The 16,663-nt window shown below is 36.6% G+C and overlaps 2 long non-coding RNA genes across 3 annotated transcripts in view; both read right to left on the reverse strand.

Moving 5' to 3' along the window:
• Positions 1-502: 502 nt before the first annotated feature.
• LOC311420774 lies at positions 503-4,434 on the reverse strand. Its single transcript, XR_014684544.1, has 3 exons — positions 4,331-4,434; positions 3,131-3,188; positions 503-1,653 (listed from the first exon to the last, which is right to left on the reverse strand). It is a non-coding gene; the product is annotated as an uncharacterized lncRNA (long non-coding RNA).
• A 7,196-nt stretch (positions 4,435-11,630) lies between these two features.
• LOC311420890 overlaps positions 11,631-16,663 on the reverse strand; it is a 114,138-nt gene continuing 109,105 nt past the window's right edge. Inside the window, exons 9-10 of one of the 2 annotated variants that reach the window (XR_014684592.1) lie at positions 15,880-15,926; positions 11,631-11,733 (exon numbers count right to left, since the gene is read on the reverse strand). This is a non-coding gene — a long non-coding RNA (uncharacterized lncRNA). The remainder of the gene's footprint in view (positions 11,734-15,879; positions 15,927-16,663) is intronic. The other variant, XR_014684593.1, reaches the window with a different exon arrangement.

The raw sequence follows: 16,663 nt of genomic DNA on the forward strand, positions 1-16,663 counted from the left end.
CTCACCAACTCATGCCTCAATTTCTCGTGCTTCAGATGAGACTATCAACGTTTATTCTTCTTTAGAGAATGCACTACACTTTGCAAGAGAAAGAAAGCAGAGAAGCTTGAAAATATAAGCATTACTGAAAGCTGGTATCTCAATATCATAACATATGGCTGTCTGTGAAATTAGACATTAGATATATTGTGTCACCTAAAGAAATTTTTATTTATTTGCCTAGCGGTGATTTATACAGTTTTCTAAGTATTTTTTCTCCAAGATATCAGAAATAAATCTACTGTATAAGCCAAGCAAAACTTCAATTCTTCAAAAGAGATAAAAACGCATAAAATGTCATTTGTGATTGTATTTTAAAATCCTTTATATGAGCTAGCAGACTGTACAACAGATGCAAGAACACAAGAGGATTCAACCAAGACAAGCCCACACATCAAGACAGTGTCAGTGTCACAACTTCTCTTTCCCTCAAACCTAAGACTGAAAAATAGGAGAGAGATCATTCTTTTCAAACTATACATGTATTTTAACAAGGAAAACAGTGAGCTCTTCCAAGAGTTTTTCTCTTAAAAATAATTGTGATGATGGTAACTTCAGAAGAGAAAATACATCTTCCTCCCTAGGATAGGATCAAGGTATTACAGGTAATAGTATTCCATCTACATTACAAGGGCTACCTGCTAAATTTATGTGGGAACTCATAAAAACAAAGTTTGGTGTAACAAGGACTGCTTTCTAATGTCAGTTATCTTCTCATCTAGAACATGTAAGAGTAATTTTACCAGAGCACCGGCATTACACACAGAGCAAACCAGTACTTACCCCAAAGGAATTTTTTTTTTAATGTGTCTGAAATCCACAATTGTTATATAAAGTCAATACATAGTTACTATAAATAATTTTGAATTCCTGGGCCAAGCACAATTGTTAATGACTTTGGGATACACAGAAACCTTTTTTTAAGTGATTACTCTCCTGCATTGTTCCTGAGGGAATGGCTCCATTCTCTCCTGGAATCAACCTGAAGATGTGGAGATAAAGCAGATTAACAGACATTTGACATCCAACCAACACTAATGGAGAACCCTGCAGAAAACAGGTTGAGTACCTAAGGCAAACTCAAGTAAGAATGAGTTGCTTTCTGCATTTTGCCATCAGCAGAACTGGACTTTCTGGACCCTCTTCTACCACTTACATAATTTGCAAGTAGCTGGTTTACATGCATTTTGTACTGAGGCACGATGCTTTCCTGCTGAGGAGATGGAAAGGCTTCTGCATCTTTTCAGCTCCCCCAGTATTTCTACAAGCGGTCTCTGTGCATGAATTTAAAGGGTTAACTTTAATGTAACCAGCTTTGGCAGCTGCAAGCTTTGTAGATGGGACACTAGAATGGACCAAAATATACAACAACTATAAAAAGCTCCTTATATTACACAAAACGCATATACATGAGCATGCATACATACGTGCTTGCACTGATTGGATGACAGCTTTAAACAATATTCATCAAATGCAGAACTGCTACGAGTGGGTTGTTATCATATGTGAAATTATTTGACATTGTCTGTCTGCTCCTTATGTCTTCACCCTGAAGGATGATCCTCGTCTTCTCCGTATGCTCATGAGTTTTTTCACACTAAACAGAGTGGTACACTAAATTTATTGTTGGTGGCAAAAAAAAAAAAAAAAGTTTGTAAGCTAAACATGCTTGATTGATGTTGATGTGCTGTTCATGTTAATGGCATGTTTAGCAAACACGCTAATCTGGAACTTCCATCTTCTCTTCTGAATTCCAGCAATGTTTGTGTCACTTCATTTTGATCATCAGACACTATTTCTCCCTAAAAATAATGATCTGCTTTTCAAAAAGTCTATGGAATTTCTGTACATTCACTAGTTTTGCTTTTTTTTTTATTTTATTTTACATGTTTAATATGCATACTAAATACAGTATCTACATTCATTTCACGTGTGTCTTCAAATTAAATGTCAAGAATACCCAAGAGAACAATGTTAATGAAGTCTTTGCCCATAGCACCCACTATCTTTCATTCTTATTAAACACAAAAGAACAAAAAGGTTAGTATAAATGTTGATATTTAACCAAAAGGGAACATTTTTTGTGCATATTCATGAGGTATTAACATTAGCACCTTTTTTGTTCTGCCCAATGAGTTCAGTGATAAATAGATATAGAACATGGTTGAACATGGTTATTGAAAATAAAGATGTTCTGGTAGCTAGCCAGCACATCAATTGATTTTACATGCTTGGTTTTTCTCTTTCATTTTTCAGTTCTACCTCAGGTTATGAATTTTCAGAAGCAAACATGAGCAATTCATTGTAAATACACGATTGCTACTTGGACTGGTATATCACTTTTCTTAGTTTCCCTTTTACAGATTGCTTAAATTAATAAACTGTACACTTGAAAAACACTGCAACATATATTCTTTTATATATTTTCTACTTTATATCTTTTATATTTAATATATATTACTTCATATATTTTCATTTTTCCATTGAAAAACTTTCCATAATTTCTTCCTTTCTTGTGATATAAGGTATCAGAGAACCTTAACGATCTCAGGAACTGAACAGGTTTTATTACTTAATGCTACCAGAATATGTACATAAATATTTTTAAATTAAAAGTTTTCATAGATTCTGAAAAAAAAAAAAAACATAATTTAGCTCAAAACCTGAATGAAGACACATATTGCACATGTACTCTTTACTTACTCTTTTATTAGTTTTAAAGTCATCTAAACATGCAGCAAAATCATGTGCTGCCGAACAGCCTAATACATAATCCCACATGAAGAAGACCATTTATAAATCCTGGCTCACCTGCAGTTCCTTAGCTGAAACCTAGTTAGCAAAAACTTGTAAGAGACAAATATATTAGCAGAAAATTTATTTTACTCACCAGAGAGCTTTGATTCACAAAAGCAGAATGTGTACATACCCAAACCACGAGATGTAACTATTTCAGCTAGAATAGCTGCGTGGCTGCAGTGGAACCACTTGACCAACCTGTAATTCTTTTCCTCCTTCCACACAGGGAGGAGGAAAACACACTTTATTTATTGTGTATGGTATTCAGAGTAAGGACCAACTTACTACTTACTCCTGTATGCAGCTCCTATCTCGAGCAGTGCCCTGATGACACTTGGGAACGGTGGATGCTGATGAAATAAAAATAAAAATTATGATAAATTGATAAAACCATAAAAAGTAATTGTCTTATAGTTCACTGGTTGACTTAATATTAATCTATAACAATATAATTAAAATATCTTTTATAATTTCTCTTAAAATAAATTCTGAATCATAACACTGGTGATGGGCTTTCATTTTTATCTAAGAAACATATGCAGATGTAAGCTGCTTCTGATGCTATATGCGCAGGTCATGAAAGCCCAGGTACCCCAGCACCATACTGCAATTTGCGGTGGAAATACTCCATTGCTGCCCAGACAGTAAAGGGCACGTAATTTAGTATCTCTGCACTGCAGTTGGTCACCTATACAATTTACTGTCCCTGACTCTTTGCCAGCTTTGTTACTTGAATCCGTAAGTTTGGCAGGGTAGGGCCAATCTTTTAACCTGTGACCATATCAATACCTTTCACAAGAAAACACCAGTCTCTGAGCCAGTCCCAGGCACTACTGCAGCAATGAAAAAAAAAAAATAAAATAAAAATTAACTAATCATTTAGTGCCATTTTCCTTCTCACTATTTCCATTCTTTCCACCATGCTTTCTTTAGTTTACAACTGACTTTGGTCACTTAACATACTCTGCAAAATATGCCTGTTAAAGAGGCATTATTTTGGTATTTACTTCAAGTGCTACTAGCATTGAGTGACTGAAATGACTACTAACAGAAAAATATATCAGTATTCATCTGGTGCTGCAGTGAGGATGGAAAAAAAGAATTCTTGAAAATCTCTCTCTGCCCCTGCAAGGCCTGAGCTCAAGTATTAAAATCTTAGTAATAATTACTACTGAATTATGGATTATTTTCTCCCAAATGTTGTATGATTCTTTTACAAGCGGTAATTGTCAGAAAATGGATTATTTTATCATGTATGCAGCCTGCCACCATCATGGCGGCCTGCGACTTACCTGAGCCACAGCGCTGTGTCAGGAAGGCAGGGCCTGTACTAACTGCTCACTGCCAGACCGTGTGTTCACGTCTTTCATATGTTTTAAATTAGACATTGAACACCTAGGCAATTACTACATAAGGAAACATTTCTGCTTAAAGTACGAAGAGAAAGAGCAAACCTTAAATAGTCCAAAATTTACTTCATGATGCCCAGTACCTTTGCAGAGGCCCGAGGCTCCACCTCGCCGCCACCTTTCCCCGTGCTCCCCCCCGCGGCGGCTGCGGGGCGCGCTGGGAGGGCGCGGGCAGCCGCCGGCTGACAGGGCCGGGACAAGTGGCAGTCACCGCCACCGCCTATCAGCCCCACGGCAGCCCTGCAGAAACGCCTGGGCTCCGTAGTTCCAGTCAGTCACACAAAAGAATCGTCTCTATGTGTGAAAGTGTGTTAAAACAAAAACAACAACAAATAATGATAAAATCCCAAACAAAAAACTTGGCAGCCTTGGGGGTGTGTGGGGCTGCAGATGCTCAGGGGTGCAGGGACACCACTCCATGCCCAAAGGGGCACAGCCAGCCCTAGGGGACTGTGGCCGCAGGGTGACCCAGGCCTGGACAGAGGCAATGACAGGCAGAGCCCCAGGCTGGGCCTGCAGGCCCTGAGGAGCTGGGACCTGGTCATACTGTAACAGTCCCACCTCCAAAATTTGTGCAGATTAGCAGCACATGCTGTAAAAATAACTCAAGACGGTCCTGCTTATCAAAATCAGACATCAGACAATTACTGTGCTAGGATCATTACTTAATTCTGGCCAATACTGTTTTCTTAATCTCCCTCTGCTCCCTGTCTGTCTGGTTTTTGCCCTCCCTGTATCCTGTAGGCCTTTTGGGGGAGGTATTCTCAGTGGTTTGTGTTCAGTCTTGGCAAATTACTTTCAATCTGAAGACTGGCCTGTCTAGCTACTATCATAAAGAATTAACGTGCATATTTCTCAGTGAACATAATTTTTTAATGATATTTAACAAGAACTGGATGGGTATGTTTGCCAATTTAAAAACTGGCAGAAATGTTATTTAACATGTAGTTTACTTTAAACGGTATGCAGATTTTTGGCTTCTAAATCTCATTTTAACATTGTTTCTGTGGCATACAGACAGCAAAACAGTGGCTTAAAAGGTTTAGTTGCCAGACAATACAGAGTATTTTTTTTCCTATACATTTGTATCACAAAGGTTGTGTTAATGTTAAAGAGCAGACTACCAGCAAGCTTTTGTCACCAGTTACTTGATCTTAAACATTAAAAACACTTTTCAGTCATGCATTTATGAAGACTAAGTTTTGTGCTTTCTTCCCCAGGTTTGCACAGATTCTTGGTGCAAAATTAAAAAGGGAGTATGAGATAGTAAAAAAATCCCACACAGGGGAAAAGCAGGAGTGTCAAACTGTCTTTCAATCAAAAATACTATACCGATGAACTAGACAATGAAGAAATGGATGGTGTCACTGAATAGTGACATTAAGGAATCAACTGAATGTGTAAATCTGAAGTATTGGGTATCTGTCACCCATATTATGCATTATTCCTTTTAGCCACTGATTCAAATGAACCTTGTAAATTGAAATGTGCATGTAAAGTAGGATGTTCATAAAAGCCTTTGAGAGTTTCACAGTTTGGGCTATAATTACTTTCTTAGCACAATTCTTTGAGACAGTGACTACCTCTCAAACAAGGACTGATTATCCACAGCTCCTACTGGTTTCATTACCAGCTCATTGGGGAAGGCCTTATGTTATATAGTGTCAACGGAAAATGGACTAATAAATAAAAATGGGATGATTGATTAAAAGCCAACGAGTACCTTAGTACTCCAGATGATGCATTGTGCTGAAAAGTCTCATGATCTATAGAAAACAGAGACAAAGGAATGCAAGATTAAAGAGGCAATCAGTGGCAGTAAAGAAAACAGAACCAAGAAGCCAATAGCTTAGTCACTAGCCTCATGGTCTGAAATTGTGAAATTATTAGTAATAAAAAATAACTGGAAAGATGCCTGTCATGTGGACAAAACAGACTTGATTGTCAGGTTACAGAAATAGTCCAAGTAGATCTCTTGGCTAAGCAAGCGATTGGTTCTATACGTGTTTGAGCTAAATCTATAAAATCAGTAAGGATTTAACAAGTCAATTTAAGGAACACATCTTAATCTTTATGCAAATAACGTATTAAATGACTTATCACTCACTTTTTCTTTCTTTCTTTTTAAGCAACTACTGCCAGAGCCTTACTTCGTGTTTCTTCATTTCTCCTGGTTCTAAGCCACAGTAAAATGCCAGTACACCAAGATGCTGAGAACGGTTGTTCTAGAGAGATAACATGATAACGAGCTTTAGTAGCTTATCCATAATCTCTGTGCAAAACACAGGGATCTAGTCATTTAGGAATAATTTCCTTCACCTAACTAGAGCATCCTAATCCACATTATTCATCTAGTTTCTCACTGGAATTACAGAGAGCACTAACATAGGTGTTTTACTAGGTGGCACAATTCACACTATGGGTGTATGAATTACTTTCTCCTCTACTAAAGAGGGACCTTTAGCAATTATTTAAGATAATTTATTTTTACATCATTAAAATTAGGGGAAATGAATCTTACTGTTAATGATTGACCAGTGCAAAGCAGCACACGAGAGGGTGGTGGCCCTCAGTCAGCTCTGTCTCAATGGCAGGACAATTTCATTTGAGTTTATGACAGCAAAAAACTTTTCTTTTTTTTTTTTTTGCCCTGAGTTAACATTGTGGTCCTGCCCTTTAAAGACTTTTAGAAGTCCACTTCTTGACTGATCATGAAACAGGTTGATTACCTACAAGTCATCTTACATTGTAGAAAGATTTTCTCGTACTATAAAAATGGAAATGTGAAGGTATTTTATGACTTTATAGCACTCAAAGCTATTGGGATATGTTATAAGCTCTGACCTGCACTTATAATTATGGTTACCATCACTCCTTGAGAACAAGACCTGAAGTGATAAATATGTCCGCTTCTATGAGTGATTAGAAATGACTTAAAAGAATTCACTTTCAAAAAGAAATTGTGCACTAATTAAATACAGCCTTAAAAAAAAAATAAAATAAAATAAAAAAAGTCCCGGAAATAAGTCTACTTTGTGAAGTTTATGCAAGTGACTGCCTCTGTCTTGCACTAATGCAGAGAGAGAGTAGGTAGAGAAGTTTCTTCAGCCCCAACATGACAAGCAGGCACTCTTGTGACATTTGGGTGCTGCTCTCAGGGGAAGTTCAGATTGGATATTAGGAAAAAGTTCTTCCCTGAAACAGGCTCACTCAAAAAGTTGTCATATGGCCCCATCCTGTCAATGCTCAGGAAGTGTTCAGACAAGAATCTTTTAGGTACATGGTTTAACTCTTAGATTGCCTTGTATGGAGTCAGGAGTTGGACTCGATGATCCTCACAGGTTCCTTACAGCTCAGGGTTTTCTATGATTCTCTCAGGTCTCCTCCTAGTAAACCTAAGAAAAGACCAAAAGCTTGGAAAAAATGGGGAAAGAGAAGAATAGTTCACCAAAATGTTAAAATAAATTATAAAACAATTGTCTAAATATCCCAATGTATTTAATTTCATTCTCTTAGCGATGCTGCAACAGTGTCCTGAAGTTCTTAATTATACTTAATGTGGAAAGTCTAATTTCATATTTTTAGAACTTTATATGCATTAGGATAGAACTTTGAAGTTTCCGCATAGTGCAAAATGCCAGCTATTCTTCAATTCCTAAGCTAATTTCAGAATGCTAGTTTTTGAAGGACATAAAATATTTAGCTTTGTTACCCTTGTAGCTTAACATTGAATCTTTTAAAATTGTTAAGAATAACTTCTGCAAAACAAAAGATTTTATGAGAAAATCTCCTTCTAAAAAAGTTTTTTATACATACTAAAATGCTGCAGCCTCAACATTCTATTAAATTTGTGATGAGATTTAAAATACCTGTAACGCTGTTTCCATTTATATTCCAAAGAATTTTTCCATAAAAGCATATGTGCACAACAGGAAAGGAAGACAGAGCAAAATTGCTATCTCCTTACTCCTGGCTTACCAGCCTCTAACTGGAACAGGAGGCATTTGAAAATGTATCTAGCTCATTTATTTTCTCACCAATTTTTCTCAATGTATTGTAATATTTCATTTTCTCTTGTTCAACAAAGAAAAAGAACCAATAAAAAGATGATAGGAGAGAATTCTATGCAAGTCTTTGAAGTAATGCTGATAATATATTCCTGAGAAACTGAATTTCCATTTGCATAATTAAATTGGCCAGAACTATCTTACTGTCCAGCTTGCAGGAGTTCAAATTCTCTGAAATGCAGTATCTATACCCATGAGACGCTGGTCAATTACACAGGTGAATTGATAGAAGGATTCAAGGCACAGCATGCCAGATACAATATTATACATTAATGGGAAGCCTAATACACGTTACACACTATGCAACAGTAATATTTTAATATTTGGTAAATAACATACAACTGCTAAGGACACATAGAATTGTGACACTGCAAAATTGAAGTCAATGGGTGTTTTTTTTTTGTCTACTCCCATCAAGTAGGAAGTAGACATACAGATGTAATGACGGGAGTTTGTTAAAAAGCTGGCTTGTTTTCCCCCTGCATAAGTATAATTTTTACAAGCAAATTCTTGCACCTACATTTTGGTACTTGCAAAACACGTAAAACTTAAGTCTTGTAAATACTGGTTTGCCTAATTTTCATGTGCATTACTACAGTAACTAGGGGATCTGTGTTGTATTGAAAAGAATGAAACTACTGCCAAGTGGGTGACTGTTGACCTCTTGACAAACAAATTTGGCTAGAGAAAAGGTGCTACGTTTCTAATTCCGATGACTGTCTTTCCAAACTGCAGCCAGACCTCAGCCACACTTTACATCAATGGCAAGTATGGCTGAGAGTTGGAAGGGGAAGATGTCATGGGACAAGCCATCTCTTCCTCCTGAGATACTCTTACTTGTCTTTCTCTAGACCAAAGAAAAGCCTATGTCATATCAGTATTAGCATTTGGTATCTAACCAGCTAATTTTCATTTTCATTTGGTTAGCTGGCAATGCATACATTTTTCACAATCATTACTCAACAAGAAAAAAAAAGTTCCTGCTCCTAGAAAACATGAACGTGGTTGTCTCAGTCCTTTGCAATGCTAAAGCACTTCTTGAAAGATCCAGAATCTTCTATGAAAGATACAGATCCAAAATATCCAAAAGATCAAGATCCAAAATATTCTATGAAAGATCCAGACCTTCCCTTGAGATAACAATGCTTGCAGTAGTGATTCTGCACTACCAGCAACCATATTAGTATGAAAATTTCACTATGTCATGAACATGAGACTTCAATACAAACCATGGTTTCTGTGCAATGACACTTTGGTTTTAAGTTAAGGAAACAGATGTGGAGTTTAGTATGTACAAATAACCTGTGAAAAAGAAGTGACCAGTCATGAAGTGGCAGAAATCTATTGAATGTACTCTGCTTGACCGTAATCAAAAGGTGACCCATACGTTGCCCCAAAATCCACTTAACATTGAATATCCATTTATCAAAGACAATTTTCTGAGAATAATGAAGTATGATGAACCACCTAAAGACAATTTGGACCATCTGTCTGCCTCCTTGGTCATTAACATTCACCTTCAGATATGCTTGGCTTGTTTTATAACTACTTAAGTGACAGGAAAATTAGTTCATTCCCATGGATTCAGTATTTTTTTTTCATTTTGTTTTAGTCTTTGTTGTGTCTTGTTTTGTTCTTGTGTACTTTGTGTTTTCTATCATCTATACATACCTTTGTTGAACAATGTGGGGGCAAAGAAGTCTTTGAAGAATTAGGGTCTTTCACAGTATTCACTCAGTCTGTCTTCAGATGAAAAATGCAGGTTTCAGACAATCAGAAAATACTTGATTTTTCTTCAAACTCTTTCAGCTGAGGCACTCATTAAAAACATTTAAAAGTAAAACTTTACAATTAAAAAAAAATCTTTGTGCAAACTTTAATACGTACTTAATTAAAATATTAAATAAATCCCAAACTAAAACTGCACTTAAAACTAAACATTTCATATGAAGAGCAAGGCTCTAGCATATTCCAGCAGGAAAATGCAAAGAAAAAAAATGAAGTATTGTTATTCTGCCAACCTAATTTATTTTAAAAGAAGGTACTAAACTTTAAGTTGAAAAATCTAATTAAACAATGATTCACATAGTATTAATGACAACATTTTGGTGATCTTTTGTTCTTGGTTTAAAAAGAAGCAATACTAATGACAAGCGTCATCAGAGAAAAAGCCTCAAGTATATCAATGTTTAAAAATAATTTATAATCTACCCAAGATCTGTTTTTAGGTGTGAAGCTATCAGATTGATAATAATATCCACCATGCTCTTTATGGCTAGTTTCTTCTGAGTGGCTGTAGTATAGCTGTATGGATTCAGAGCTGATCCATCAACTAATTTAAATACTTCAAATATAACTCTTCAGAAGTCTCTGTTCTCTAATCTCTTCTATGTTCATTTTTTTAGGAAGTAGGTCACTGACTCAGCTCACGGTCTGCAATATTAAAGCTCTCTCAGCATTCCTTTGTCAGGCCATGAAGCCCGAATACCAGCCGCACGTAGTTTGCTAGCTTTTGCTAGCAAGGCTGGCTGGATTTCAGACCACAAGGACAAACAGCAGGCAGACATGAGCCAATGCTTTGAATTCTACAAAGTCAGTTTTAGTATTCCTCAAGATTTTCTATATCATCTATTTGGTTCTAAGACAGAAGTCTTATAGACTATACCCCATTACTATAGTGAATAATCAAGTAGAAATTTGCACGGTGTTAGCGAGGCTGCCTAGTGTAATGCTGCCCTTCACTATAGAGCTCATTAAAAAGTATACAGAGGTAAAAGATTATAATTTACTCAGCTATACTCCAGTTAATCCACTATCTCCATGAAAGAAGCATGACTTAGTGCATCTTCTGTACTATCATCGTGGGCTGCCATCTCCTCTCCTGCAGTATAGCGTGCAAAGGGAATCACGCAATTAGTTGTAAGAAGTACAGTTCATTTACTTCAATGCCATTTCCATGGTTTTGCCAGTTGATTATAAAGATGCCATTAGAAATCCATGTTTTCCTTGCAGTAGCACTCAATTTTTGTTCATCTCTGCTGTTTTAAGTAGAGGGTAAAATTCTGGCACAGGCAACCATTAGCAGACCCACTGCTTTTACTTTTTTACTTATAGCAGTTGCTTCTAAAGGATGAATTGGATAATGCTTAGAGGTGGAAATTGCACTTTTCAGAGGTTAAAAAAAAAAAAAAAGGAACAATTAAAAGATAGTGATCAAACACTGGAATCAGATTAATGTAAGAAAATCCTTATTAAGAGACCATCCATATGGACTCCAAAATGGTAGTCTGTATTGCAAAACTATATTGCTGTATGAGTTGATCTTGTTCCAGTACATTTGTACTGATGCTTTCCCACATTCTTGGCAACTGATAGTAGTCATATAGGTATGTCATGGCTTGTCAGTTGAATTATAAAACCTAAAAAAAAAAAAAGCAGATGTTATAGTGCTAAGTATTGTATCAATGGTGCCCCCTTATTCTAAGTTCAGTCTTGCAACATAAATCAGTGTTATCTGACAATGGTAAGGCAATTCACTGATTCATGATTTTGTCAACTTGTATTCCAAATCCTCCTATGCTGAGGTATGGCAGCCAGGCCTTGACAGATTTCTCTGGCTAAGTTTTAAACTCAGAACCATGCTGGTTTTATTCTGGATATAAGCTATCTTCATCATGGTGCCCTAGCCTTCAGCTGAATTTCTGAGAGAAACAAAATTATTGAAAAAAATGTTTACCTTTATATATATTAATATATATCATAGAAACGTTACGGTTAGAAAAGACCTTCAAGATCATCTAGTCCAACCTTTCCCCTACCAGCACCCTTACCCACTAAACCATCTTCCTAAGCACCACATCCAACCTTTTCTTAAACAAGCCCAGGGACTGACCCTGCCACCTCCCAGGGCAACCCATTCCAGTGCCTTTTTCTGAGAAAAAATTCCTCCTAATTTCCAAGCTGAACCTCTCTTTGCACAAAAAAAAAATAATATATAGATGGATATAGATATAGATATAAAATGCACTAAAAACAAACAACCTAACAACAACAACAAAAAACAACCAAATAAAACACCTTAGTTTGTTCTGGCCTTTTTTTTCTTTTTTCTTTTTTTTGAAACATGAAGCAATAAATTTTGTGCTTAAGACCTGTGCATGTGTGGGAGTTGGGGAAATGACTTTCCACTGCACAAAGGCACATTTTTATTGTTTTGCCTTCTACCTCTCTTTTTCTTCTTATTGCTCACATCTTTCCTGCCTTGAATGACTGAGAAAAAAAAAAAAAAAATGAATTTTCTCAGCATCTGTGTGAGTTTCTTCTCAACTCATTACTCTTCCCAACTTTTATTACCCTTCTTTTTGCTGTATACTTATATGCCAATCTCTTTATCACTTTCTCAGTGTCACTGGTCTCCAAAGAGCAAACAATATATCAGGGAGAGAATCTGTTCTCAGTCACACCAATGTTAATTTGGAGTAAGATTTTGAAACTGAGAACAGAATTTGGTCCTCTGTGTTGAAGAACATATTCCAGACTGCTTCTACTGGAAGAACTGATCCTAGAAGTCTTTGAGAGCTCCAGGAAAATTAGATATTGTAGTCTATATGCTGTCTGAACTTCTGAGCAGTATAGATAAAACATGTAAAGTGCATTTTATTAATCTGCTATGCATATTTCTCCCTCGAGATGGATACATTTATTTCTCTAAACCCTTCTATCACATAGCATTCATTAATAGACAGTTTTACATGTAAACTCTCCAACACACACAAGTACATTTGAAAGAGAAATAAAAGCCCTTGACAATAGTGTACTTGATCCTCTGAAAATCCCTGTGGATGTATAGTACACAGTAAGTCAAAAATAATTAATAGGGTCAGCTCTAAAAGATGTCAAGTTCACTGAAGCGTTGTATGTTTCTTTGAAAGAGAAACAATGCTGACACATTTTTTAAAAGTTATGGTAAACTAAATGTCTTGCCTCTAGAGATTGGCACTTTCATAGTGCTTTTGTAGCTTCTTCTCATTGCTCCCTGTGTTTACTCTTAGTCATATTGGTGGAATGCTTCTCTTTTTTTTAAGGATGTGGGAATTTAAAGGTAGAATTGAGTGAAAAAAATCTGCTAGGTATTTTATCAAATTGTTTTGCAATTCCTCTAGAAGTATGAACGTAATGGCCAACATCATTCTAATCCGTTACTCTTGTTTTTCACCATGCAGAGAGCTTACTGAAAATAAGGGAGAATTATTCATAAAAAAATAAAAATAAAATCAAACTTGGCAAAGTACTTGGTATTTGTCAAAATCAAATGCCAACAAGTTTCAAAGACTGAAAGTCAATGTTTTTAACAAATCCCATTATATGGAAAGCCATAACACCCCATGCGAATAACAGCTTTGCATGATGCCACTGACATGCAACCCTAATAACTTGCCCTGCTGAAGAACCTATCCTTCCCAGCACTGAAAATGCTTCCCCCAGGATATATAAATTTATCCCAACATCACACCTAATAATTTTTCTTGTTAATCTGGAATTTAATATAAATCGTAAGTATCTGTTCGTTTGTGTTCAGACGTTACAGAGTGCTGCCAAGTGAAGGGGTTTGTTTTGTTTTGTTTTGTTTCAGTTGGAAGACTCGGTTTGTTGGTATACATTAATTTTAACGAGCAAATAGTAGCCTTGGTTTGTTGTTTTGAGAGTCAGGCAGAGCTCTAACTTCTTAGTGACACACTGGAGGCCCTGAACGAAGGCAGGAGTCATTAGGAAGAGCAGTGTCAGTTCCAGCGGCAGATCTCTCTCGTGGCTATGACAGGCGACCTCTGCCAAGGCAGGTCACTGCCGTGCGAGGAGCCATGGAGGCAAAAGAGGAAGAATAAGGCAAAAGAAACTGGTAGACTAATGCAATATAATTTAAAAGCTGACCCTGTGCATTTAGGCTAATGGAACTAAACAACTGTAATCCTGAAAAGAAAATGGAACAGTATTGAGAATGGAGCTACAGTACTTGAAATCCAATTAACTGTTATATCTCCCTAAAGATTTGGGTCACATTTTTTCCTTTCATTAACTGAAATTTGTTTTTTTCTTTGATTAAGCCTAATACTAAACAAACAAAAAAAACCAGCCCAGTAATCAAAAATATGCATTGTTTTAGGCCCACTCTACATTATTAAAATCTCTTATTTCAGTCATTTGCATCATATTTCAACAGTGTTAAACTCACATGGAAATAGCCTGCCAAACAGCAAAATCCTCCTCAAAACCATAACAGCAAAGAGAACTTTCTTTCTACTTTATTTGTTAAAATAAAAATAAAAACAATATAAAAAAAGTCATCTTAACATCTGGGGTTGATTTTGGATTGGTTTTTAGCTGAAGAAAGCCAAAATTAGGCCACTGGGTACCTTCAAAAAAAGAGAAGTACAAACACATTCAGCAGTCATAAAAGAAATGAGATTTATGGAGGAGTATCTCAGCAAGTAATGAAGGACAGCCATTCTCTCAGATTCCCTTGATGCACTTAGCGAAGGTACCAGATCTCAAGTAAACCCTGTGGATTCTGCAAGTGACATCTTCTGTATTTCACAACAAATTCCCAGACCAAACAGTAAAGGCATTAAAGAAAGTGAGATCAATATTTCTCAGCCTACTTTTGTTCTCCTCCCTAAACCTCAGAGCCAAACAGCAGAGTCCCACTACACTTTCTCTGTAGTCATCACCATCCCTGTCCTGGCTGCAGAGAAATAAGTACAGGTCTGAAGTTGAAATTAGGACAGGCAAGATTTTTTTTCCATTCTCACACCCTGAAAGATGCAGAGCTAGGTTATATAGCAGCATCTGAGTGTTCTCACACAATAGCACAAATAAGTGAACTAGGAATACTCCTGTAGACAGACATCAATTTCAGCTAAGAAGCAGAAGCTACCTTTCTCACAGCTAATGATGGCCATTTCTAAGCTAAAAGAAGTGCCCAGCCATGTGAGTGCTGCTTTATAGTATAAAAGAACTTAGCTTAAATCTCCAGTGGAACAGATAACCAGAACTAAAATTGCCAGTCTATAACTTCAGATAAAATTCCACTGTTGATGTGAAAACTATAGTAATTCTAAAGATGGACACAAAGCAAGGTAGAGAGAAACTGTAATAATTCTGAAGACAGGCACACAGCAAGATTGAGAGATGGGACCAATTAGCACATGCTTGACTTGGAGTGCAAGGCTAGAGGGAGAATGGATGGTCCCGTTCCACAGAGCTGGCTGCCCGTTGATCAGAGTTGGGCTTTTTGCACCAGATTCTACCTTTGCTTCAGTATCACATACCTAAGTTAGCTGGTTATTAGCACAGCTAAAGTCAAACCTTGCTTAGAAGAACACACACCACCCACATGTAGAAATCATACTTACTGGTAAAAGGATGTTAATCTCCAGGGCTGTTTGTTGATTTGGTACAAGGTTAGCCAAAATTCAAGGCCACCTTGTTTGTACAAGGGAATGCTATGCATAATGTGACTGATTTGTAACAATTTTCCATGAAAATTCATTATTTTAGTAATTTCTTACCTGGTCTTCTATCATGAGATTATGGAGAGGCAATGTTTTCTCTTATTCTAAAGAAGAAAAAGGAGAAAACAAAAAAGAGTGTTAATTAGACTGTGGACCTCTATGCTGCTCCTTTTCATGAAGTAAACAGCTAGAATTATTCAGTAAGCTAGAACTTTTTCTAAAAAAGTTTTCTAAAGCTTATTTCAGAAACTCATTAAATAGTTTGAGAAGGTCAAAAGCTGTGTCTGAGTCCACTGTGAAAACGCCTCAGTAATCAGCCATGTTTTCAAAATACACTAGTTTTGGTCCTTGGAGCAAAACAAGTTGAACTGTGTTAGTGCTAAGCAACATGTCGTCAGAAATGGATCTGAGCTGGTCCAAAGCTGGAATTTATTAGCTCCCTTCCTGACAATAAATTCCACATAGGACATGTGAGGATCTGTTGTGAAATTTTGGCTATTCAACCTCATATCAAAATGATTGAGTACAAGTGTATTTGTAGCCCAAGAGTGCAAGTGAAATCTGGCAGCTAATTTTGTGTAAGATCACAACCTCCAAATTAAATAATAGATGTAGCCTGCCTGCTGCATCATCAAATTTTAATTAGAGTCTTTGCAGCTGTATATCTTTGATCTCAGCTAAATAAATCATAGATGTGTTGTGTTTTTTTTGGATGTTTTTGGTGTCATGCTAAACTCATATATGAAACGGAATAGCGTGCCTGAGTCTGCCTTGTTACTAGGAGGAAAGAAGGTGATTCCCCCTGAAACCTTACCAAGAGCACTGAATAACTTCAATGTCT

This window comes from Aythya ferina (assembly GCF_964211825.1).
Source record: "Aythya ferina genome assembly, chromosome: 18".
NCBI classification, from domain to species: domain Eukaryota; kingdom Metazoa; phylum Chordata; class Aves; order Anseriformes; family Anatidae; genus Aythya; species Aythya ferina.